Source organism: Nothoprocta perdicaria, unplaced genomic scaffold (assembly GCF_003342845.1).
Source record: "Nothoprocta perdicaria isolate Ctin4 unplaced genomic scaffold, notPer1 scaffold_62, whole genome shotgun sequence".
NCBI lineage: Eukaryota > Metazoa > Chordata > Aves > Tinamiformes > Tinamidae > Nothoprocta > Nothoprocta perdicaria.
The window spans coordinates 3,432,734-3,453,961 of NW_020455888.1; the positions used below are offsets into that span (position 1 = coordinate 3,432,734).

At 41.1% G+C, this 21,228-nt stretch overlaps 1 protein-coding gene across 4 annotated transcripts in view; it reads left to right on the forward strand.

Annotated features, from left to right (window-relative positions):
- Positions 1–3,533: 3,533 nt before the first annotated feature.
- Positions 3,534–21,228, forward strand: part of PDS5B (PDS5 cohesin associated factor B) — a 90,163-nt gene continuing 72,468 nt past the window's right edge. For 3 of the 4 annotated variants that reach the window (XM_026049803.1, XM_026049805.1, XM_026049806.1), the window contains exon 1: positions 3,658–3,686. The gene's annotated coding sequence lies outside the window, so the exon portion shown is untranslated. Of the gene's footprint in view, positions 3,687–21,228 lie in introns of all 4 variants that reach the window. The other variant, XM_026049804.1, reaches the window with a different exon arrangement.

Below are 21,228 nucleotides of genomic sequence, written 5' to 3' on the forward strand. Positions count from 1 at the left end.
GGTTGAAGTAAGCACCATAATTAAACAAGAGAAATAAATAAAAGGGAAAGATGACTACATCTGTGCTGGAAATGAATGTATCGTTTTCACAGACCTGCTACATTCAGCCAGGAAATTTGGATAAGCAAGGTAAAACTTCATCCAAAGACCACTGATTTCTTAAATTTATGATACATTTGTTTTTAGATGTATGTTCCACTTTTTTTCCTCTAAACTAGATACAAGAAAACAAAAGAAACTTYAGAATTCTGTTGAGTGATTTTGATTTCTCTCGGGTCTTGTTAGAAATGTAACTGATAATTTGGCCTCAAATCATAGACACATCAGTTGTTGCTGTYGTACTATTTGATTGTGTTGCTGTTGGTATTTGAGCTGGCCCTTTCTCTGACTTGATCTCTGGTGATGACCATATGGAGGAATTTGCTCAAGTTATTCTAAAGCCACATAATACTCATCTATTGTCAGCCAAACTGACATTACAACTTACAACTTACTGCTTTTGAAAGCAGGAGGTCTCATGTAGTTGCTCCGTTCTTCCTTCCCTAGTTCACCCCTGTGTGAGCTGACTGAGCTTGTTAGCTGCTCAAGAGTTTTATGATCGGGTGAAGTATCTGTTTCTCCTGAAAAGAAGATTTTACTCTCTCCACTCAGCTTATTCTCTCGCTCTGCCTGGGAAGGGTGCTGTAAGGCAATTGCGACATTTACCTGTGGTGAATGAGTAGGGATTGCTAAGGTCTGCAAAGTTGAGTTATTGTATGACCCAGGCTCCTTCCCAGCACTTTCATGCCACTGTGCGATAGATACTTCTAGTGTTTGAAAGTCTGTGATATTTCTCACCTGCCAGCTTGCCCCTGGTGTATATATATATATATATATATATTTATTTATTTTCTTTTGTAAAACGCTATTTCTGGTACAAATTTCAATGAGGAGACTCTGGGTTTTGTACTTGGGAGCAAGATCCTGCCTCCAAGTATAAGAACTCCAAGCTGGGATCTTGTTCCGTGTCAGAGCAGCTTAAAGTACTTAAAGATAGTCCAATTAAAGCTCTTACACACTCAGAGGGACTAAAAATGCAGAACTGTTGCATGAAGAAGGTAAAGAGAAGAATAGCTAACATGATTAAGAGGATATATTGACTACATTACAAGCAGAGCCCAAAGGACTGAGAGGACAAGCCTCAGGCATATGATGAAATTTTGCAAATCATGAAAGCACTAGTAAAAATGAATGCAAAAATGTTGACATACAGAAAAACTGAGATGCAGACACTTTTGTGAGAGGAGTGCTTTTCTCAAGGATGCTCACTGTCCCTTGGACATAGAGATGTGAACAGCATCTCCAATTCAGTGTCAACCTTTTGTTCTTCATAATCCGACTTTCTTTGCATGTGATATGGTAAGCAAAGCATTAATCGATTTTTTACATATATATTGTGATTTTTTCTTAAGATKATACACTTTTTGGTAAATAACTTCTATTCTTACTTTTGCCTGTATTTCTAGAAGGCAGAACTATGGCCTAGTCTGCTTACAGCCACCCAGGCCCTGCRAGATGTGACATTTCTTAGGCAAGGCGCTGAGTTCACCTATAAATCGCTCAGCACCGTCCTTCTCTTTCGGACTGAACCAGGAAGGCGCTGGCTGCTTGCGGCTCCCCACACAGCAGCGCCAGAACCTCCCCGAGCGTTTCCCGCAGAAACTCCGCTGGAACTCGCCCATGGCGACAAACGCGGTGGAGAAAGGAGCGTTTTGGCTCTGAGCTCACAGCCCGGCCGGGYGCCGCGGCTGCTCCATGCTGCCTCCTGCAGCCGCGCGCCGGCGGCGCTGACCGTTGCGCGCCCCCTCCCTCCGCGCGCCAACGGCCGCGAGCAACGGTCGCCAGTAACGGCCGCCAGCAACGGCCGCGCCGCTCCCCGCGCGGGCTCGGTGCCGCCGCKGGCGGAGGCGGCTGGAAGCGCAGCCGCGGCTCTCGCCTCGCCAGGGGAAGCGCCGAGGGAGGGCTCCCTCGTGAGGGCTGCGAGCCCTATTGCCGCAGCGAGCCGAGCCCGGCAGTCACCGTCCCCGCTACCCGTGCATGTGTGTTTCGACCGCATCAAGAGGGGGTGAAGGAAGAAAGGCTTCTAAAAAGCCGGCCTCCGAAATCTTCAAGAGACCAGCTCCAGGCATGAAAGGAAGGCCAGGCACGGCTGGGGAGCTGGCCTGCGGCTGCCCTCTTAGCCRGGCACTTCACCTTATTTCACTTGCACATCATCCCTTGGCATCCTGAGGGCAGGCGAAAGTGGTCAGTGCTACCATGGCTTGTTCCGYGGGTAAAGGGGAGCAAAAGATGAGCATACTTGCACACGCAGCACGGCAACACAATAGCTATTTTCACAGTTACACATGCAGTTTTGCAACTTCAATAGCTATATGAATATTCTGCTTTTCTACTGTTTTGCACATATCACTGTATACATATGCAAGTGCACCATTAAAAAAAAAGTAGTCTATGACTTAAGAGTTGRTATCCAGGTAAGCCAGCACAATTTGAGGACTGTGGGAAAACTGTTCAACTTCCGTGGAAGAAAAAAAAAACCCAAAACCCAAAAACCTCCTTGGCTGCATGTGCAGGATCCTTCCTAGTAATAATCAGAAATTGCTAGACAAAATATTTTCCAGTTTTATGCATGTGCAGTAGTAGTTCTGCTTTCAAGAAGAGCAGGATGAACAATTCACTCTCAGAAATATAGAAAAGGGTAGTTTGGGGCCTGAAAACTCATTTCTATAACTCATTTCTATATAATAGTTTTTGCATTTTATCCCAATAGGACAGATGTAAATTTGATTAAATGAGATTTTTGGACTGAGCTTAGAAGTTGAAGATAGCAAAGCAAGCTGATTTCAATGTGCTAGTGAAAGTTTGAGGAAGTTATTTGAAGATTTAAAATAATGAGTTCTAACATCTTGACTAACATGCTTTAAAAAAAGATTATATCCAACCATGGCCCCTGCAACACACCCTGAGTGTATTTCAGCAGCTCTGCTGGGTAAATCTTCCACATTGGCAAAACCATAACCTTCAAACACATCCCTTGTCTTCCGATATCTCATTAATGGACATTATTACAAAATAGCATTTTATCTGTAAGACTGAGGGGCAATTCCATTACTTTTCTGTCCACWTTCTCCTGTGGGTGTCCCCTCAAGTTCTCAGAGTTACTGGGRCAAAACCAAAGGATGTGATCAACACTTGCTACTACTTTTTATTTATGTATTTCCTGCTTCCTCCGCCATTCCGCACCGTTACTCCTGGTTGCTTTACAGTAAGCCGGCTACAATTGTTGTAGAAATACTTGTTTTATTAACCTGCGGAGCAGCAGGCGATCGCCCCGCTCCGTGAGCGCGCGGCTGCTCCGGGCGGGAGGCGCCGCGGGGCGGGAGCGCGCGGGGCGGGAGCGCGCGGGGCGGGAGCGCGCGGGGCGGGAGCGCGCCCGCACTGGCCGCGCTCGCTCCCCTCGGCGCTGCCATTGGAGCAGCCGGAGACAAGTTGGCGCCATTTTGAAGCCGGCAGGGGGACCGGGGCGAGCTGCGGAAGGGGAGGGGGCTCGAGGCGATTGGCTGCGGCTCCGGCGGCAGCTCCTCGGCGAGCCCCGAGCGGCGGCGGCGGCGCGGAGCGGAGCGGACCCGAGCGGCGGCTGCGGCGGGGTGAGTGAGCGAGCGAGCGAGCGAGGAGCGCGGCACCGCGGCCGCCCTGGCGCGCGCCCCGCTCTGCCCGGCGGGCAGCGCCTGAGGAAGAGGAGTCGCACGGGGGGGGGGGGGAGGAAGGCAGGAGCCCTCCCCGCGGCCCGAGCCCCCTCCCATCCCCCCCGTGCCCCTTGGCGCCGCCGCTCCCCTCCCCCTTCCCCGGGGCCGGCGCCGCAAATTAAATTTGCCGCCCCCTCCCCCCCCCCCGAGCGGGGTGACCTTGGCGGGGGGCGCCCCCTGCCCCCCCATGCGCGGAGCTGGGGGGTGCTCGGCGCGGGGGAGGGGCGGCGAGGCGGCGCGGCCCCCCCTGCCCTGCCCTGCCCCGCGCCGCTCCGCTCCGGGGCTCCCGCCGCCCCCCCTTCCGCTCTGGGTCCTCGGCGGCTTTGGGGGGTGGGAGCGGGAGCGCCCCGGCCCGCCGGTCCCCCCGGCTCTTCCACGCTGGACGCGTCTCGTTATTTCCTTCTTTTTGTCAGGCTCTCTTAGGGAGCGCTCGCCAAGGGGCGGGGGGGGTGGCGGGAGAGCGCGCCTGTTAGGTGAAAAACTCAGAATTTTGCCTCTGAATTTCCCAGATGGAGAGTGGTTAATTTATAGGCTGTGTATTGTTTACGTTGAGAGCCTCTGCTCGGGAATCTAGCTCCGTAACTTCACCCCGCTGCAAATAAATCCCTGTGTGTCCCCCCAGACAAATCCACAGTGAGGGCTGGTGGGGCAGCCCCGGCCGAGCCGGCGGCGGCTCCCGCGGAGCCGCGCTTTGCTGCGCGCCCGCGCTCGGACCCGCGCCCGGAGCGCTGCGGGGCGCGCGGCTGGGGCCGCGGAACGCGCCCGTCTCGGGGCCGAGCGCGAGCGCCCAGCGGCTGCTCTTTGTTTTGCCTCCGCTTCGGAGCGTTTGGTGCCTGTGTGGGACCTCTCCTTGCTGGCCCTGGCAGGGGTGGAACGGGTGAAAATTGAGTGGCTGCAGAATGGAAAATGGGTATCGAATCCTGGGGTTGGCGAGGGGGGTGAAATGATGTGCATTCCTTCAGTTTTTCTTCCTCTTAAACCAGTGGAAGGAAACCGGTGTCTTTAGCTGATACAAATTCTGCTCGACACATCTTGCATGTAATATAGATAAGCTTTAAATATTGTATGTGCTCATACAAAGTAATACCTCCAAAAAASCTGAACCAGCCAACTTTACCTCAAGCCCAGGCCGCTTGAAGAGCGAACGGGGAGTGATGGGTGCTGGGATAAAGGCTGTTTAACTGGGCGCGTGTATCGTGTTCGTCACCTCCATCTGAAAGCGTGCACTAGTGGAGAAAGTCGTTTAGTGCTTGCGTGACATCCCGTGTCCGGGCCTGAAGTAGGGCTGCACTTGATGGTGAGGGGGATTTTTTTGCTTTATTCTTGCTCTCTTTTTGATTCTAATTATACAACTGTACTTGCCTGTTTTCTTTTTTCTGTTTGTTGGACAGACTGGATAACTCTTTTGGCAAAAAGTAAACTCCAATYTAAGTAAGTCAAACTCAAGTGGCAAATTGTACATAGGTAATGCTTGCATGTCAGATTTTTATGTTTGCTTTTAGAATTTGTCTAGCAAACTTATTTAGATTTAAATTGAGCAAATCAGCTGAATTGTTACTAAGCTGCAATTAAAAACCTGAGAAATGCCAGTAGTTGATAGCTTTTGAAAACCACGTAGTAATAAAACATGGATGTGACCTCAGGCATTATCCATTTTGAGTGTAGAGCAGGAGGCTGTGCCACCTTCTGCAGACAGAGATGCTTTTTCTGTTGGGATGGGTTACATCTCAACCAGGGATGTGTTGGGATGTGTTACATCCAACGTAACCAGGGTCCCAGGTTATATTTTTTTTTCTTTATTCCCTCTCTTTCTTTTTTCACACTACTTGGGCTGATACAGAAGAGTAAGAGGTTGCATGGCCACGTGTAGGAGTCATTCAGTAAAGGATCACCGTTTATAGGTTTTTGGAGTAGGTGTTCTCTTTGAGGGTAGCTTTGGAAGAGGTGTTACAGCTACTTGTTGCGCAGRGAGAGCTTTCAGGAGCGCAGGGTGTAAGAAAACATGAAGATGAATGATAAAAGTTTGCCAAGTAGGAAATGGGGGTAAGTGGAATGAAAGTCATGGGGAAAAATAAACAGATYTCATGTTCTTTTCCTCCACCCTTCTTTAGTATTATTTAGCCCAAATGACTGTCTTCTGCTCTCTTGATAGAAGTTTTCTTATTAGAGGAAGAAAAAAAGAAAAAGGTAGATCTGGTGGCTGGTACTGACAGGTGGCAGGGCGGTGTGTGTATGGAGCTGCTTTCAGTAAGTTTCTAAAGCAGAGGTGTTTGTGCCCGGAACGAAGGCTCTCGCTGCTGCAACCTGAAAGGCGCCCTGGAAAGACGGTGAGAACCGTAAAGGCTTTCAGTCACTTTGGGAACTAGCTGATGAGAAACACTGAGGAAAAGCGTTACTGCTGCTTTATTTATTTATTTATTTTCTTTAAAAGGATGGCATTACTGCTGCTTTATTTATTTATTTTCTTTAAAAAGGCGGTGTTAGGCAATGTCATAATCCTTGGTGGGAAAGTATTTGTGTTGATTTATCCTGATTTGTAGCATCTTCTGGACTGTAACTGGAACAGAATTGACAGATCCTGGAGGAAACTCTATTCAGACTTCTGAAGAATTGTAAAATATGTGTTTTTTTAAACAGTCTCTTCCGTGCAGGCTGAATAGCTAAAATTAAAACTGCATGTGTGTAGATAGTAACATAACAGTTGCTCTCCCATCAGTAAGTTTCTTTAGCTGAATGTAACTGCTTAGAAAGTTTATTTTCAGCTTAATTTTCATATTTATCAGAATACATTCTTTATATAGAATATATCAAAAGAAATACAATGTGTGAATGAAAATAAATCTCATTATTTTAGTAGGTTAGTAGCTTGTTTCACAGACTCCTTGGAGCAGCTTAGATTCTACAGCAGAACGAAAAAAAGTACTTGTATGAGTAATTACTTTAATACATCTAACTTGAAACAATTCCATAAAATGTGACTAATGTTTTATCATTTCATTTTTTTAAAACAAAATAATGCTTTGACTGTTTCAAAGGTTATTACTTTGTCCCTACTTCTCTGCCTATGCTGCTTTTAACCATCTCCAAAATGTGAGAAAGTATATAGTTGAAGTAGGTTTTGAAGATTAAATACTTCATTATTTTGTTCCTATCTCTGGAAATTCTTCTTTTGCATTCTATTCCAGTGATGGAAGACACTTTACAGTATTCTCCTTATTTTACGTTGAGTGATCTTCAGCTCTTTATGTCGGCTGACGACAACTTTACTGTTAACTTGCTGGAAAAGTTAATTTTAAGAAAGGAAAAGCCATACCTCACTGGGAACAGATAGACATGTTGGTACAAAACACCTTGGGTCTGTCACCGTTTACATGGTGGTACCTGGCCAGGGATCAGGACTCACCTGGGACCTTCTCATTTAGGCCCTGTTCCCTTGGAATTGATTCTAGCCAATTCTAACTCTGTGTGTGTGTGTATGTATTATCTGGCTTAGTTAGAAATCCTGGTATGTGCTTTTTCTGTCTAAATTAGACACTCTGTTTATACATTTCTTAACATTTTGACTGCTGCTTTAAAAAAAAAAGCTGTAATTGATCTCATTGTATAGTCATCTAAGCTATAGTTGGTAACTGATTTAAGGAATTTATCATTGTTCAGCTAAAGAATAATTGTTCAATCATTTTGGAAGTAAGTGCTGAGTGACGTTTGACAGCTTTTTCTGGGATGAAGATACCCCTTAGTTGCCCACAACTTCTTTTGGAGTGGCTTCTGGTTTTCTCTGAGACTTGAGATCCACATCGTACATGAAGAAACAGCCTTCTGAAAGTCTTGCAAAGAAAAGGAAAAACAATTAAACCAAAACACTTTTAACTGTAATTCTCCACTCAGAGTGCAAACATATTTATCATGAGAAAGAATTTAAAAAGTCCACTTGGAAACTTTCCCGATGCAAACTTTGCTTCACCTTGAATTTGCTCTTCATTTTTATTTGGTAGATGGGCATGTGTTTTCTGTGAAGGTCTATGGGAAGTCTTTGGTAGGGCATAGGTTGGGATTCTGTCGTTAACCAATAACAACTCTTTTCAATTCTTTTTTTAATGATAAATCAGCAGATTATTTTGTGAAAATCTTTATTTTTGTTATGGATTTTTTTCTACAAATAAATTATGAGAAAGTTTACTTGTTACGATGCAAATACAGGCAGGGGTGACATGTGGTTTACTGCTAAATATGTTACTGATTTCATTGTTTAATTGTTCAATATTAAGCATTGCACATAGTTTGGTGTAATTTTCTGTACATAGAAACAAAGTTATACTACAAAAGATACTGTCTCTTCCTGGTTTGGGGATGTGGAAGAAAGAGCGTATAAGCCAAATGATGCATTCCTAAGATCTGTGATGGAGTTTTCCAGAGAGATGGCAAATAGGAAATGTTTCCTTCCAATTTGCCCTGTTGAGATAAAGCTTTTTTGTAACTGAGGGTATAACAGCTGAGAGATCTGTCTTTTGAATGACTTTCCCAAGTTACAAATGTTGCTTGCAGTTAACTCTCCATCCTGGCTCTTACAGTGTTATAAAAGAGTAACTTCAGAGTAACATTTATTTCTTAATGGAGCATTTCCTCCATGCTTTTGTGTGTTACATTAAAAAAAGCACTCAAATTGCTAATTTCCTTAAAAAAAAATAGGAAATGCTGTTTTAATTATTTTTCCTGTCCATGTTACTCTTTAATTATGATTTATAGAAAACTTTTTCATCTTTATTTGGGGGTTAGAGCTGCAGATTGAAGATGGCTGTCAAATGCTATAAAAGCTGGAAAACATGAAATGACAAGGACTGTGGGAAGGGACATCATATCTTATGGACTGGGTGTTTGAATGCCACTTTAAAATAAAGGAATTCATTCTTTGTGTCAGTTTATTGCAATGCCAGGTAAGTCTTTTTAAACCAACTTTTCACGGGTGCTCGTTAGCAGTGTGCCCGTTTGCTGCACGACAGGCTCTAGTCGTGACTTAACAGAGGCTCTGTTTTCAAACATAGTGTGGTAGTATGGAGTGCTTTGGGGGTTGTGCCCTAAACTTCCCTAGTTGTGCTGCCAAAACTGGTGGACGTTTTTTAAACGTTACCCACATTAGGTATCTGTGAAATGACAATAATACTTTCACATTTCCACAAATTGAGTGAGTTAATCTTACGGCATACTATGGCCATGCTGTAGTTGCACACAAGCCCAATAGGAAGTTGTTGTGTCGGAGTAGGGTTTAAGGAGTGGTAAACTGGTCTCTATGTTGTAAGATAAGGAGGAAAGTTGGATAGTTACTCCGAAGTGGACCATATTCTTAATGCTGAGTGAGACAGACTCCTGTAGTAGAAAGATGTGATGATAGATCAGGTAAATCAACTCAATTGTGCTTATTATATTTGATCAAATAAGAAATATTTATTCTGTTTCTTAATTCTGGATATCTGTTTTTGCAAGTTTACTGTTGTTTTAACATACATTTGCTATTTCTTCTTTTAAGGAAACTTGAGCATATTCATGCAATGAATTTGTTTATCATTGTAAGTCATTAGATTGCAACCTTTAGCTGCATGGAGCTGCTACTAATTAGATCAATGGAATGCTATTAGTAGCTATAAGTTAATACCCTCTGCTAACCAGCATTGAATGGGATGAGATACAAGAGCTTTTCAGGGGGGTTCTTGCAAATATTTGTTATTGCTAGAAGAGTGATATAATTAATACGATGATCCTAGTTTCTGTTACATTCCCTGGAAAAGACTGAATTCTTTGAACTATTTTTTTTCTTTCTTTATTCTTTCTCCCTTCTCTTTCTCTCCCCCGCTCCTCCCCAGTACCTGTGGTTCTCAGTTGAATGCCTTCCCTGCAACCCCTCAACTTCTCCCTTTCATAAAGCTTGTTGGTTCCTACAGCTGAGTTGGCAGCAGTGAATGTGTCAGTGTCTGAATTGTTTCTGTGCTAAACTGAGCTTTTTGGCTTTAAGAGTTTAATGTAGGTGTTTGCTGAGCTAGGAATCGCGCTGAGGTTTGGACAAGTTCATTTTTTTCTGCTAAAAAAGCAGTAACTGTGAGCAGACAGGTAGATTAGTGATGGATTCAGCTGTCAAGAGGATTTGCTGGAAACTTTTGTTAGTCTCAAAGTTTGACTACATTGACCTTATAATTTGAAGGGAAGTAAGAGGAAGCCAGGAGAAAAGAAGTTAGAGTGTGCATGAACGGTTAGTGTGCCGTAAGAAATAAGTGGAAACTCTTGGAGCTATCGTGTCTTGATGGTATGTGTATAATCGCAAGCAATGAGAGTAGCCCTGCCTATAATAGTTTTAAAGATTATTCCGTTCTGTTGTGATAGCTGTTGTTAAAAAATGTACTAAAGATTACTTTCTGTTGACTTTATAGCTGTAACCTTCTGTAGATGTTAGTCTTGATTAGTTTTATTTATTTTTAAATGCTGAAGTGCGTCAGGTTTCACATCTTGGTGGACTTTTTTCCTTCTTGGGAGGTGTTGGAAATGTTCCTGTGTCAATGAGCAAGGTGAGATGTATGTCCCATCTGCATGTGAGTATGGGCCTCAGCCTGAATCAAAGCAAACACAGGTTGCAGTCCTCACAAGTGATGAGTTGCAAGTGTTATCATTACTTAGGTTTTATTAGCTTTCCTTTAGCTTAGCCTAAATGCTTCCAGTTGAAAACATTACATGAAAAGATGAGTAGAAATGTAAGGATGAATTTCATAAGGAAAAATGGCGGAGTTCAGAAATCCACTGTACAGGAGACTTAGAATAGCTGTAAGACACTGGTGCTTACAGCCCGTACCTAGACTAGGTAAACTCACAATCCCATAGGGATTAGTAGTGATGTAGGGGTGAGAAGAAATTATGGGCATAAACAGAGATCGTTGATGTGCTAAGAGACCTATGTGTTGGTCAAGAAGCAGAGAGATATCAAGGGTAAGCTAGATTTTGCACATGTTATGAATAAACGCCAAACAGAAGACTCCTGATCTTTCAAAGAGATCTTACTCAGATTTTTATGTATGATAGTGGATGACGAGACTCAGTTACTTTGGTAGTTTCTTCTGATCCGGTGGTCTTAACTTCTTGTTAGAAGACTTAGGTCGCCTGATGGTGGTAAGTCTTTGGTTGATCTGTATTTTGTAACACAATCACTGATCTGTCTGTCTTCAGGGACACTGTTATTGTACATGCCAGCAAATCACCATAACTTGAAAAAAATGATGTGAAATTTAACCTAATGTTGTAGTTAAGAAAAAAAAAGCTGAACTCATACGAACCATCAGTGTTTGAGAGGCATTCTTTTTTTTGTATGCAACCCTAATATAAATGTTCATTCATAATTAACATTGGTCAGGATTGGACATAAACATTATATAGTATAGAATGTGATTTTAGCAGTGCAGTAGCAGGGCTTTCCTTTGAGTCTTGCAGTTCAGACCTTTCCACTAACCTTTTTTATTTTCTTATTCTTCTGTTTGTAGACTTCTCTTATAAATGAGGCTAGTAGAGATTCTGTGAAGATTTCTTTTTATCTCTGTTTTCTACAGCCTGAGAGCTGTGCCCCTTGTTTTTGTTAGGATACCAACATTCAGGGCGTTCTTGTCCTTGTTTGCTTTATGAGAATTTTGTGATTTTTTTCAGTGATAATAGAGTGTTAGGCATTTATATTTATTTTTAATCACTGTATGCGAAGTTAGACATTGGAGAGGGCCTAATTTCTGTATACTGTTACTAAGTAGTTTTTATGTTATCCGCCTTCTAAATTTTATGAAACATTGTTTTCCTTCTGTGGTAGGGTACCACAGCAATATAGTAGCATTTTTGACAATTTGTGTCAGAGACAATATAGAGACTAATTTTGCTTTGTAGCTGATCTCTGTCCCTTGTCTTCTGCTCTGTCATCTTCCTCTTGCCTTCCTCCCTGCCTCCTGGGGTGTCTGTGGCCCTCCTGTGGAATTTATGCAAGGGGAAGGGAAAAAACACACCTAAGTGCCAGCAGTAACACAGTGTACCTGACTGAGACTTASCGCTCTGTTTTAGGATTATTCTGCTGCTTTGAAAATACAGTTCATGTAAAAACAAATATTAATCCCCTCCCTCTGCTTCCTTCCCAGTTGCTGGAGGAATGGGAAAAATAATTCTTGCTTTATTGCATTCTTGCTCTATTTGGGTATTTTGCTTCAGTTATTGATCAGAATGTTATTCTAGAGCTTTATTGATTTAAAAACTTCTAATTTTCAGTATAGTGTTTTCCTCATTGGCTGGAATACTCCTGTTTATTTTTGGACTACTACTGTTTCTATAGCTTAGAAAGATCTTTCAATTTTTCTGGTATTTATGGCATATTCTGCCTTTTTTCAAGTTTATCCCTTTGACCATCTCTTCTTGTCTCTTCTGTAGATACTGTCTTCTGAAGTCACACTCTTATCTGCCTGTCTTCTGCTTTGAGTTGACTATCTTGATCATAGGAGCTGACAACTGTACGCAGTACAATGGCAATCCCTACTTTTCCAAGCAAGTTCTTGCCACCAGTGCCTTAAAATATGTGTTAGAAACAAGTATTTCTTTGAAAGTAATGTCTGGAACAGTGTTTGCATAGCATGAATGTATACTCTTATACCTAAATATTAGTAAGTGAGTGGGCTTTATTAATTTTCCCACTGATAGTGGTCGTTTTTCTTTTGGTCTTCATACTTAATAGTATTTCTGTTTTTCTAGTCTTAGTGTTTTCCTTAATGGTGATCTGATCTATCTGTGTATTAACTAGGCTTTCTGATTCAAAGCACAGATAACAAATGATTTTCAGTGAAAGGAGAATGCAGATAGAAATAGTCCTAAAGTAATATTTTTCTTAAGTTCTTTAGATTGTCTTGAGCTACTGAAGTACGATAATTTTTATTTACACTGACTAGCTTGGTTTAGTTCCAGTTCCATATTTCCTGGTCTTCATGGTGTAACTTGCATTCCGTGAGAGCTTTGATTATCTCTTGCTAAGTGATTTTACATTTAGGCTAGTATGAAACATTTCCTTGCACTCAAAACAAGGAGAACAGTTCAGAAATTTGAAGATTGTTTTTGTACTTTTGGCATGCGCATTGCCCGTCTCCACCATGTTTAAATTATATAGATTTCCAAACCAAATCACTTCCTTATTCAGTTTATCCCTTTCAGAATAGAGAATTACACACTGCTGGATGTTTATGTGTAACGGAGAGACATCATGGTATCTAAATGTTGGCAAAACCATGTTCTGGAAACCACCAACTGCTACTTTCATCATGTGTGTGCTTGCTGGGGAATATCCCACCTCTTGGGTAAATGTGATGTAGAGGATAGTTTTAGTCTTCCTAGTGCATGTATGTGCTTTGTCTAGCAGAAAATGAGAAGTATTTTGCACCGTTTCCCACAGAGGACAGTCCTGCAGCTGCACTCATTGCTCAGCAAGCTCATGTGGACAGACTGCAGTGCCTCCTGTGACTGTGTGGAGCTCGAAAGCACAGAGAGAACGTAGCAAATATTTCTGCTTCTCTTGGAACCTGCCTCCATAGGTAATCTTGGTGTGACTGTCCATGTTGAGGAGCAGAATTGTCCTGGGACTGATCCATATGCTGTTGATTCACTAGTGGGTTTCGGAATACTTATGATCCCAGCTGACATGAAGCACTCTGCTAAGGTGCCCCTTTGCAGTGGTGGGGAAAGACAATGTATACAAGGTGGCAAATGGATGCCTTGCCAAATGTGTTCTGAGCAGCAATATATAAATATCTCACCAGCCTGTAGGGGCAGGGTACCATGTTTTGAAGGCATCCTTTAAAAAAGCCAAGGGAATTGCAAAAAGTAATATATTGACTGAGTTTCTCCCCAAGGACTTTGGAGATCGGGGAGAGAAAGGCAAAACAATTGCCTAGTATCTTTTGTGTGACCAAAATAGATAAGTTGTGGAAATCAAAGTTACTTCCAATGTTGCTGTCAACTACATTTGAAATAATAATTATTCCTGCCCCAAATCGATTGTTTGACATATTTACTATAATTCATTGCATCTAAGAGCCTGATCTTTGGATGGGTGTTTGATAGATTGTGTGTACCTAATAACAAGAATGAATCTGCAAGGAAAGCATGTGTGTAAAGATAAGGCCACATATTAAATGAGCTTCTTCATTTATCAGTGGCAGAAACAGTGTGTGTGTGTTTTTTCTTTTTTTTTTTAAGAAACTTTGGGCTCTTGCACAGTTCTCCCAGAACACCCTATGTATTAAATTACTGTGTTTTATTCTTCAGTATGTTGTTTTTTTCCCCCCAAGAATATGACTTCACGTGAGCACGGATGCTTCGGTTTAGTAGGAGTTAGTTTGAGCTTCTATTTGAGCAATTGAATTGATGTTCTTACCGCATCCATAACGTTAGCAAGGAAGATGGGAGGATGCCGGTCTCTTGAGCTGGGCCAGTAACTACACTTTCATTTCTAGTCTTGCTCAGACTGTTATTGTAGATGCCAGATTTTTTTGACTGAAGTGAATATAATTGAAAGATTTTTTTTTTTTTGGGTAGGTCAGACTGTCGACGTAAATTCATTTGTCCTCCAGAGGTTAGGGAAAGGCTAGCTTCTAACCTTTCTTAAGATACCTCTGTCAATTTGTGCTATGTTGAAGTTTGCTAAAGCTGACGTAACTGAAAATACAGGCTTTTTAAAATAGACATCATCAAGAAATCTTAACAGGAAGTGTTTGTAGCTTTTCTAATGAAGTTAAACTTTCTAGTGTGTGTTAGTGCCATTTAGTGTGTGAGTTTCATCATTTGAATGCTAAGGTGAAAAGATCAGCTTCAAAAATGCCATGATTTTCTCTCAGATGTAATGAAATTTGTCTCCTATCCCTCCTGTTCCCTCCCTACTCCTGCCTCTCCTCGCCCCCCCCCCCAAACAAAAAAAAAGTTTTGTCTTTACACAAAATGGTTTAAGCAGGAATTTGATTCCTTTGTGGATGTACTTTTTGTACAGTCAGACAAACTCTGTAACTGTAGGTGTTCAGCTGTTCAGATGTGGACTGTAGATGTTCAGTGAGTTTATTTTGTGAAAACTGCCATATTCCTGGCAAGCCAAATTGAAGGCCAAGCTATTTAGAACTGCTTATTTTTGAGTTATTACTTTTTTGCAATTGCACTGCTAATTCATTATGTTTTCATATACTCTACATTGAATATTAAGTGTTCTGGGAACTGTTAATAGATTCTGCCCATTACACTTCTTATGCCTTTATACACTATGTTTGAATTATAACCTAAAAAGAATGAGATAGGCTTTCCCTAGTATTTGGCTATGTTGCAGATGTCTGTTTTACCAATATATTCTTTTCCACTTTATGAAACATAAATATGCATTAAAAATCTTTATCAATATTTTTGCTCAGTTACATTTTTCTTGCCTTNCCCCCCCCCCCCCCAATCAGAATCTTTTGCTGTAATCTTCCATTTTGTCCCCTTGGCATTTCTTTTCCTGCAAATGGGCAGAGAACTATTCCTTTGTCTATGATGCCTATGGATGCCCTTGATCTTGGGTAGTGATATGAAGACTGAGATCTTGTTATTGTTAACAGGAATTGTTAACAGTTGCAATTGTGAACAGTTATTGCCCTTTAGCTGCTTGGTTGATTGACTAGTGAATTGTCTTACCCCTTTTCCTAAACTGCCTTTACTTTCGTGAAAATGCTGTTTTGTAAATTAGTAGAGGGGGAGCATTTTTATTCTTGTCATATTTGCTTTTAATTGCATATTTAAATATTGCTTTTAATCGCATATTTAAATATAGAGGAAATTTGTAAGTGCCACCGCTTTTGTATCTCGTGGAAGCTGCAGGTGTCTGCAACGCCACTGGAGAGAGCTGTATGCTGAGATAAGAGTACTGAATACTGCAGGCTTAATCTCTGGCAGCCTTTCTAATGCTGCCTTTTGGGAAAGCTTAGTATGTGCAGGAAGGGGGACTTGCTCGTGGCTGTAATTAATTGCAAGGGACAGTGCTGTATTCTTTGCAAGTTGTTTGCAGTTCTTCTCTGTGCGTCTGCTGACCGTGGTACTAGTGCCTTGACTTGTGCCTTGCTGCTTATTCTGGCAAGTCTGTCCCCTTCCCGAATCCTCCCAATCCTCTGTCCATCTTGGGATGGTTTCGTCTTCATTACTGCCTATGTGCCTTTTTATTTTTTACAAAGTGTTTGCTGAATATGTTAATAAACTTAATGCTCTTTATAATTTTTTTCTAATATATGGTGAAAAAGATACAAAACATTGCCTGATTTAAGCAGGTCTTGTTACTTGTTGACTCTCCAAGTCAGGCTCCCCTGGGTGAGACTTGGGCAGCGAAGTCGGTACCTTTCCTATCAGTTCCCTGGCTGACCGTGTTACTTTTCTCTGTGCAGCTGGGTGTTTATCTGAGAGGACCATTAACTAACTGCTAGTAACTTGGGAGAATTGGAGAATTCTCATTATTCTTTTTTTTTTAAGGAAAAAAAAAGTAAAGCTGCAGAATAAATAATAATAAATAAAGCAATAATAAAATTGCAATAAATAAAACTTGCAGAAATAGGAAGCTAATGTTTTCTTCATACAATGATTGATACTGTAGTATCTTGATTTAATGAAGATTAAATAAACAGTAGCACATTTTTAAAAAAGAATGGAAGGCATTGTTGGGGACGTTATCTCTGAATCACTGTATAAAATGACTCAAGTTTACATGAGCACACTTGCTTCAACGCACTAAAGTTTTTCTATTTTGCTCTATAAAATTTCATTGCTATAAATTTTCTATTTTGGTCTAAAACCTGCCAAGTTTTAGCTTGGAGTGGCTAGCCAAGTTCTAACTCCTAAGCAGGAGGTTTATTATGGAAATAGATTTGACTGGCTCCGTGCAAATGAAAGTCTTCAACACCTAAGTCAGATCTGACCTTGAACAGTGTTGTCAGTCCGTGAAGCCTAGCAGGAATTTAACAGAACTTAGAAAAAAATAAAAAAATCTGTGAATGACAAATTGTAAAAAATACTTGCTTTTTATTAGTAATCCTGCAGAAGCAACAATAGAAGAGGAAGGCATCTTTTTACAAGTTGTAGATAGTTCATTTGAAATACTTGTAGTAGCTTCTATGCAAATTATAAATGAACCAATTTCTTAACATGTAGTATGTTATGGGGAGAAAAAAACCTGTAGTGACACACTTTGTGAAAGATTTTTATTTAGTGTTTTCAAAGTGTGTTTTATCGTTGTGTCTAATAATACACAGAAATTATTTATACTTACATGGTGATGTTATCTACTGAGGGCACAAAAGTGAAAAATGGATGCCCATAATACTAGGAAGTGAGGAACAGCAGCAAACAGGGAAAAAGGAAGAGCCTGTGGTGGAGAGGTGAACTGTGTTTAGGAAAAGACTTTTCTCCCCACAAGTGCTGCTTGAGACAATATAGGGAAAACATTTTGTGAACTTGCACACTGTTATTGCACCCTTGATGGCCGGGCGCGGATGGTGAGAGGCTGTCGGCTAAGCTGCTTCCATGTGGAGAACAGGCTATGGAGTATGTGCAGATCCTTTCCTTTGGCTGCTGTTGCTTCTCGTAGGGCTGATATGCACTTGTGCAAGCCTATCTGAACCTCTAGATGTTGTAACCTTTGCCAGGCCAGCAATTTTTAAAACTCATTTATATTTGTACGGCTATTATGAACTTAAAGGGAATGTTATTCTGAGCAGCTCATTGTAAAATACTGTGCAAATGTAAATTGTGAAAGCATAAATATTTGTACAAGTCAAATTTATGGAAGCTTTCTCTCATATTCTACATATAATGTCGAAATGTTGTTTAGATGTAGCTAGATGTATGTAATTACGTGTGATTCAGTGAAAGTTCTGAAAATGTCTGTTTGCAAAGCTGCTCTGCTTTACTCTAGTGAGTTTATCTGCCCTTATTAGGACTTTAAAGAAGAGGCAGTAGTAGGACAGTAGACAGATTGGCAAGATATTGAAGAAGTAGTTTGCTTCCCCTTCCTTCATCTCATGGAAAGATAAATATCTGAAGGATTAAGACTTAAATGCATGTATGGATCTCTTAAAGTATTGTGGATACATGGCTGCGTGTATGTTAAGGCATACTTTATTTTAATGATTAGCACAGTTAATTAAATCTCCACAGGCCTTGTGAACTGTCATCCAAACAAAATGCAGTTTAATGGAATGTGGCTTAAGTCCTTTTAGATCATTGACTTAACATCCTGTAATGATATTTATCGAACTGTTAAGTATATTGCCTACATATTTAACATGCAAGACCCTCATCCATCTTCTGTTTGCACCTACATAATCTGTATTTTATACTGTTGAGCAGCCAGAATGTGCATGGTTAGGCTATTCATAAAGAGTTATGTACTGTATAGAAACCAACTGGATATTGAATCTTTTAGAATTCAATATTATGGCCAGTAGCTGCATTTGAGTGAAACTGGATAACTCCTGAGTCCTGCTAACTGTATACAGAATTACTCTGTAATTACCATAATTTCACGTTAAATGAAATCTCTCTCTTTAGCTCCTTTATCATAGGAGATGAATTTATTGGTAACTAAAGGTGGTGGATAAAAGCATGGAAGTTGAATGACTTTAATTTTTCTGTTACAGTTGTTCAAACAGACTAAGTTTTATTTCTTCTTTCTTTTCCCTGTTCCTTTTCTTTTACTTGTTTCTTCCATTCTCTCCTCCCATGACTAATATTATTTTTTTTAACTTGCCAACCCTTTTACATGTACCAGGTTTCCTGTGTGCTTTTTCAGGCTTGCTCTTGGTTCCCCATGTTTCTCAAGATGCTTCTGCATCTCTGTGCAAGGGAGCAGTGCACAGAGGGCTAAACTCCTAATGTGCCTTCTACCTGCATGGTCTCCTTCTGTTAAAGGAGACAAATTCGTGTTTTAAATGACATTTGTACAGATGCTGTTTCACTTTTTTAAGACTTGCCTAGTTTATGAAGTGTAACACATTCAAAACGTGTTTGAATCATTTTTTTCCCCATATATTAGGATCAGTTTGGGGTGTATTTCTGTAGCTTTTTTATCCTGTCTTTGAATTTTTCTTGTACTTACCTGTTTTTGTTCTTGGAACAGCAGAGACAATGCCCGTATTGCTGACTAGTTAGGATAGGCTTACATCTTGCCTTCTGGCTTGTCCTAAGCACCTGTCCCAAGTTTTTTCCTCTCTTAAAAAACAAATAAAACCTATATGAACGCTCTGTTATTCCTTTCCTGATTGTGCATATGGAATAATACTGGATTTCTGATAGCTTTGCATATAACTTTTCTAAAACTTCACTTATAACAATGTCATTGGGGTTAGTTGTGTTGAATATCAGAGAAATTTGAAATATTCATTTCTCTTTCGAAATATCTATCATCTTGCATGGTATTCCGAAAGCAGGCACAGTTACTGCCTTCTTTTGGCAGAGCTGCCCATCTGTATCTCACCACGGCTGCCACCCCCCGCCAAGGGACACTGCTCTGTGCCAGGAGCTTTTGCTCTTTTGTGGTAGCCGGGATTCTGTGGTAAGGAATTTGGGACGTGTAAATTTGAGTCAGGTTGAAAGGCAGCACATATCAACCAGAGAAACTACTGACTAAAAAGGAAGGTTCATTTTGATAATTTCTAATTATATCAGCAGTCTTGTATTTCATGGGGAGGACAGATCTTTCAGGTAGCTCTTGTCCAGATCATAATGTTCAGTTTCTACCCAGAACCATAGATGCCACTGGAGCTTCTTATCCAACTCACACGTGGCCAATTTTCTATGTCAGCCAGACACCTCACCCCGACCACAACATATGAGTTTTGTCCTTCAGGTTATTTCAAGCTGCTTTGCACTGCAGTTGATCTAACATTTCTCTGCAGACAAAAGAGAGATTTGATCCCCAGTTTCCTAGTCCCAAGTCCTCCCCTTGAAGCTTGTCACATGCTTTTCAAGACCAGTTGAGCTGCTTTTCCCAAGTTGGTGAGCCTGCTGCAGCAAAGCATTAGGAACATCCTTGGATGGAGAGGAAGGGACTCTGTTGGCTGTGGTGAGCTGTTGACATGGCCCAAGTTGTGATATGTAACTCTCTGTCGCAGCTGGGAACCGTAAAGGAGAGTCTGCCTTGAACAGCAATAGAAGTGAACTTGGCTGTATTTTCTGTGCCTTTTTGGGGAGATCTGCACTTACTGTCATGAGTTTATCAATAAATATAAAGAGGATCAAGGTAGCATCGTGTTTTCCTGGTAGAATTAGAAATACTTCAGCGTGTTTTCTTCCCCATTCACCTTTTTTACTTAAATTACAGTTAAGTAGTGCTCAGTTCAGCTACCATCTCTATGCAGATGCAGAGATGACAGTCATAAAGTTGGTGAACTTTTGTGGAGCTATTAAGTTGCATGGCATATTATGACTGTCTAGTGGCCTTAGTGCAGGTAGTGATGAGGGGACACCGTTGGCCTCAAACAGAAGAAAGATGTTTAAATGAGCAGAAGGGCCTCATCCAGGGATGCTCAAGGGAATGATGAGAGAAGAAAAAAACAAGAGCAGTTGTGATGTATTAAAGATGGCTTATATTGAAAAATAGTAGTATTGGTAAAGGTACTCTGATGTTTGACATGACAATTCATGAAGACAGCTGACTTGCTGACTTCTTACTTTTATCCCTAAATGACCTCCTGCAATTAAGAAAAGTGGATGATGATTATTTAATGTAGGGTTGCTTTTTTCAGAACTAGTTTCATAAATGTTTCTTAAAACTACTGCCTTTCTGGTGAACTCATGTCTGATAATATTCATTTTTATCATTTTTCCCATTTTAGATGAAGTGGGTTGTGATTATTTAAATATCAGTGTTAACTTTAATTTTGCAGAAGGTCAGAAAGGTTGAGGGAAAATCTGTAAGTGAGTACAAAAAAGGTACAATGGACTGTGTTTCCTATTCCAGTTTTCTCTGTGTAGCACGACTTTACCTTGGGGGCCAGTAAGTCTAAATTATGGCAACCTACTCCATCGTGTTCCAGAACACGTTGCTATCCTGTCTTTCTTTGTTGGATTCTCTTTGACTTTCTGTTATAATTTTGAGAAGATCTGGTATTTTTGTAGCTTCTCCTTGTGTAGTAGCTTGGTATAAGTAGGAAAATCACACCAGCCTCCTGTGCAGTGCAACTTGGCATGGTTCAAGGTGGATTAGGAGGTATGTTGTACCTACAGCAGATCAAAGGGACTGAGGAAGTGGGTAGTGAGGAGGCCTTTGTAAGTGAAGCTTAGAAAGAAGATATTATTGCTTGTTTGCAGCTTATGTTTAAAAGATTGGATTTATAGCATAGAGGAAAGCCTTCCACTTAGCTTCAAATTATAACTAGTGGTATGTTTA